At 39.7% G+C, this 5,315-nt stretch overlaps 1 long non-coding RNA gene across 1 annotated transcript; it reads left to right on the forward strand.

Moving 5' to 3' along the window:
• Window positions 1-2,075: 2,075 nt before the first annotated feature.
• On the forward strand, window positions 2,076-5,072 carry LOC140578502 (uncharacterized). Its single transcript, XR_011982731.1, has 2 exons — window positions 2,076-2,647; window positions 4,597-5,072. It is a non-coding gene; the product is annotated as an uncharacterized lncRNA (long non-coding RNA).
• Window positions 5,073-5,315: the final 243 nt, after the last annotated feature.

The raw sequence follows: 5,315 nt of genomic DNA on the forward strand, positions 1-5,315 counted from the left end.
ATTATTTTTATTCTTTGTTTTATGTGTAGGTTTAAGTTAGCTTTATGGTGGGTGGAGTTAGCTTTTGGGTTTTGTTTGTTGTTTTGACTGTACCTACCTCCGGAGGGATGGCTGAAGTATTATTATGGGTGTACGAGTCAGATTGAGATATTTAAAATGCACCACGACATGATATTAATAAGTTAATTATTTTATGTCAACCCCAGTGTCCCCTGTGGTGTGTTGACCGTTTTTGGTAATGTGTTTGAAGCCGGCACTTAACTGTGTGTGTGTGTGTGTGTGTGTGTGTGTGTGTGTGTGTGTGTGTGTGTGTGTGTGTGTGTGTGTGTGTGTGTGTGTGTGTGTGTGTGTGTGTGTGTGTCCTAGGTTTACAGCTTTGGGGGGGCAGACGGACACCGACAGGATTCATGGTGTTCATGTGTTTCTTTTAATGACAGCAGTCAAGAAAACACAGATATTTTTGTCTGCTTTTCCGGTGTATACGTCCTGATACACCTTTTTTTGGGGGGGGGGGATAGGGTGGGGCGTGCAGGATTCCGCTGTCTGTCAGCAGTGGGGAGCTCGTGCCCTGACCACACCCTCACTCACACACACAAGCACTCACATACATATACAAATATAAGCACATACTGTACACACACTGTGTATATAATAAGATATATATATATATATTATCAGGACTTGGTCTGTATTCAAATTGGTTTTGGTCTGAACGGTTGATTTCTTGTGTGTGTATATATATGTATATGTGTGTGTGTGTGTTGTTGCAGCCTGCGGGATGGGACACGGCGAGATGTCACTCAGTTACCATATATGGGTGCAATGACGTTAATGGTACTGTAGGTGGATCAGGGGTTGGGGCAAGGGTTAGGGTTACAGTTAATTTAAGTAGTAACATTAATGTGTATGTTCTCCTAATCTCCTGTCAGTGAATCGTGAAACCTAATGTTAATGTGTTTCTATACCAATGTGTTCTGCTTAAAAACCCATAAAGGCATGCACAGTGTTTTGTAGACACTCTGTTACTTAGACTAGTAAATATTAAGTTCCTTCAGCTCTTAATTAACCTGACACAACAGTCTAAACAACAAATGTGTGCCATGTCATTTGCCATCTTCACATCTTGTATCGTTTATATGGCAGGGGTCTCAAACTCTGGTCCTGGAGAGCTACTATCCAGTAGGTTTTCTGTCCCACACCTGTTCCTGGTATTTACCTGAGAACAGATGTGGCTCATGAGAAGTCAGGTTGGAAAGAAAACCTACTGGCCGGTAGCTCTTCAGGACCGGAGTTGGAGACAATCCGTTTACCCCTGTTATATGGTAATTGCGTGACATTTCACTCCGCCCACATCTCTTTCCACCCCTTCCTGCAGGCTACAGTGAGGACCCCCTTGACGGATCTCCCAAACCAAATAAATTAATTTTGTGTACAAAATGCTTTCTGTGAGTGAAAGAAAGTCATTTTGTGGACAAAATATATTTTGTCACCTCTCCTTGGATTGTCACCTTATCGTGGTGAAGGGGTTTGCATGGCTTAGTGATCCTGGGGGCTATGTTGTCGGGGGCAATAGCTCCTTGTAGGGTCCCCCAAGGCAAAAAGGTCCCAGGTGGCCTGGGAATGCCTAGACATTCCCCTTTGAAGAGCTGGTAGAGCTGGCTTTCTTTTTAGTTCATTTTTTTTCTTTGTTGTATGTATATTTTGGGTTGATTATTAGGCAGGCTGTGCCAGTTGGCACCCATAGTCTAGGTGCAGGACTGCCCATAAGGTTCTTTTTTATTGCTGTGATTTGCTATGTCATTCACTAGTGTGATCTGTGCCGGATGGTTTTTTAAGGTTGTGCTGTGGGGTGCACCTGAGCAAACTCTGGGCAACCTATTCTCTTCTTGGCTGTATTGGGATGTAACTTGGTGCAGCATATAGGTTTATGCCTTTTGAACAAACCCATGATTTATGTATTTTGATTGTTAAAAAAAAGATGGGGGGGAAAAAATCACCTTATAGGACTTGTGGCACTCCGTAGGGTAGCTGAAGATCTTGAGTGTTTTTTTTTTTTTTTAACAGTGCTAGGGGGTATTAACATTTTCGACCAATCAGCAAACATTATTTTGACAGCAAAGCTGGGAAACCAATGAAAAGTGAGTTAGAATTTATACGCAACTCAACGTTCTAGAACTTTGCTTACGTAACCATCGCTCCCTATAAAAGAGCTGGGTACTCTATCACGACGTTCACTTGGTTCTCTCTTCTGGTATCGTCACACTATACAGTTATTGTTCCGTAAAAAACATGAAGAAAAAAAACAACAACAAGAGAATCTTCAAACCAGTGGCCTGTACTACGAAGCGGGGTTACTAGCTTGTCGGGGTAACTTGTCGGATTTAAGGTGCTACAGTTTAAATGGACTTTATATTCGTTTACTTACATTTTGCCCAGACTACCTTAAATCCGACAAGTCACCCCGATAAGCCAGTAACTCAGCTTCGTAGTACAGGTCTCTGGAAAGATCGTGGCTCTCATTGAGGCGTGCAAAAGGTCCTGGAAAGCCAGCGCTGCACCAGCAGCTTCACCAGAGAGGGCGGTACGGTGTAGCGCATCTTCAGTCAGAGCTGACATGGGTATTCAGAAGAACTGAAGGGCCAACAAGGTAGGGGGAAATACAAATTTCGCTTCAGAACCTTTGGAGTGCCAATCCGTGAAAAGCATTTGGTCAGAAGCCAAGGTGGAGTGTTGTACACGTTATTTTTAAAAAAAAAGCGGTTTTCAAAATGCTGCTTTATAATCGTTTGGGATAGTCAGTGTGACAAGTGAAGGCTTTTTAACTTTTACCTACGTCAAGTTTTATTTCTGTATTAGGGCATTGTCAGGAACAGTGCATCGCCATAATGTGGTCAAAAAGCGATGCATTGAATCTTAACATTTGTGATTTTTCAAACGATGCTTTTCCACTTGAACATTGCCAACAGAGCCGATAAAACAATTAAAATGTCTCTTTAGTAATAAGGAAATATCTAAGAAGTTGTTATTGTTTATTGTCGGCCACAGATCAATTTGTCACGCAACTTTTATTAATCAGTTAAATTTTCTTCGGTTTTATAAGGAGAATGCTGCTGATCTCCTATTTGACAATACAGTCCTTAATATATATTTGCTCCTGCTGTATTAATTTATGTGTAAAATTAATGTAATCCACATTGTTTGAAGCAAAGCTTTTATTATTTTGGGTATTATTATATTTAATTGTGCTTTTTGGTTCATAAAGAAACACAAAGTCCCTCATTTAGATGTTAGTGCTAGAAAATATCTTTCTGCCCTCCACATACAGTATGCAGTTCTCTTGGATAAAGACTCCAGGCTGTGCCAGTTTGGAAGTCCACATTTTAAAAAGGTGGACTTTTATAATAGCCCTGATTGTCAGAATATTAATTAAAGATAAGCACAACATAGATGAGCTATAAGAAGTGACGTTCAAACTGGCATTTCATATCTTAAGTGTTTAATAGAAGTCTATTCCTCTAAAACACTACAAAGGTGATTAGCAGTAGAATGTAATCTGTTTTGACATTTAAACCATGAAATATCTGTGAGTTTACTCCATTTGGACGCAAGTGCCATTCACTAGCCAGCACAAAGTTGCCAAAAAGATTTTCCTGAATTGCTTTTCCATTATAAACGATCTCCAATTTGAAAATGATGTTAAAACCTGTTAAAAGTATTTTCACTAATGCTCTATGGCGGTAATAAAAGCATTCCAAATGAATCCAAATATTCCAGACATACTTTGCTATTTATTTGTGAGGTAAAGGTTAGTCGAAGTCATAATTTAAGTTAATTTTCTCCCAGCATGTTACTAAACCACCCGATTCTACTAATTGTTTTGACTGAAACCATTTAACTGGCTTTTTGTACCATCTCAGAGGAACTGCTTTTAGAAGTATAGGCCTACCTACAAGTTGTTTGTAGAACTGTTGATCTGTTTTCTTGGGGTGTAACATTCTTTGTAACAGTAGTACTGAATTTCCTTTGTCATTTTGTTTGTGGGGCACATTGTCAATTGTATTATTTGAATATGGATGACGGAATTAGTTTTGTTTTCGAAATCTTACTAGTCTTTTGTGTTTCTGGTCTAAAAAAGATTCTTTACTTTAATGGAAGGAATTATGGCAACCGTGTCAAAATAACATAATGTTTCATAATTAATTTAGAAAAAAATAAATGTAAAAAAAAACTTATGCCGATTAATCATGCTGTATGATGCTCCTTGACAATTTGAATGCACTCCCTGACTCCCACACACATATATATATATATACACACCCACATGTACGCACCTTACACACACATTATTATTATTATTTTATTATTATTGTTATTTTTGTGTGTGTATACATATATATGTGTGTGTGTGTGTATATACATGCATGTATCTGTGTATATATATCTCTGTGTGTGTGTGTGTGTGTGTGTATATATGTATGTGTGTGTGTATATATTGTTTCAGCTCTGCCTTTATTTATTCTTATTGATGTTCATGTTGTATTACCCTGTGTGCCTGATTGCTTTGTGTTTTATGGCGGTGTTCCTCCCTTCCTGTAGGTGGCGTGTTCCATACGAAGGACGAGTGGCTATAAAGGCGAAGCAAATTGAGCTGAAGAGAAGATCTGATTGGTGGGGACTGCGTGTTTTTTGCGGGGGACATATGGGGATTGTTGTTCTCGAGAGTGCGTTCTTGGTGTACGGTATGGTATTGTTGCGCTAGACCAAATGATGTGTCATTGTAACCACTGGGACTTGATCGCCGGAAAGGGGTAGGAGCCTTTTTGTTGAGTGTTATTGTTTTTGTTTAGAGAGGAAGCTAGGAGGAGTATTGTCATTATTTTTATTCTTTGTTTTATGTGTAGGTGTAAGTTAGCTTTATGGTGGGTTGAGTTAGCTTTTGGGTTTTGTTTGTTGTTTTGACTGTACCTACCTCCGGAGGGATGGCTGAAGTATTATTATGGGTGTACGAGTCAGATTGAGATATTTAAAATGCACCACGGCATGATATTAATAAGTTAATTATTTTATGTCAACCCCAGTGTCCCCTGTGGTGTGTTGACCGTTTTTGATAATGTGTTTGAAGCCGGCACGTGTGTGTGTGTGTGTGTGTGTGTGTGTGTGTGTGTGTGTGTGTGTGTCCTAGGTTTACAGCTTGGGGGGGGGGGGGGGACGACGGACACCGACAGGAATCATGGTGTTCCTTGTAATAACAGCAGTCAAGAAAACGCAGATATTCTTCTCTGCTTTTCAGGTGTATTTGTCTTGATACACTTTTT

The sequence above is a fragment of the Paramormyrops kingsleyae genome, chromosome 15, assembly GCF_048594095.1.
Source record: "Paramormyrops kingsleyae isolate MSU_618 chromosome 15, PKINGS_0.4, whole genome shotgun sequence".
Lineage (NCBI taxonomy): Eukaryota > Metazoa > Chordata > Actinopteri > Osteoglossiformes > Mormyridae > Paramormyrops > Paramormyrops kingsleyae.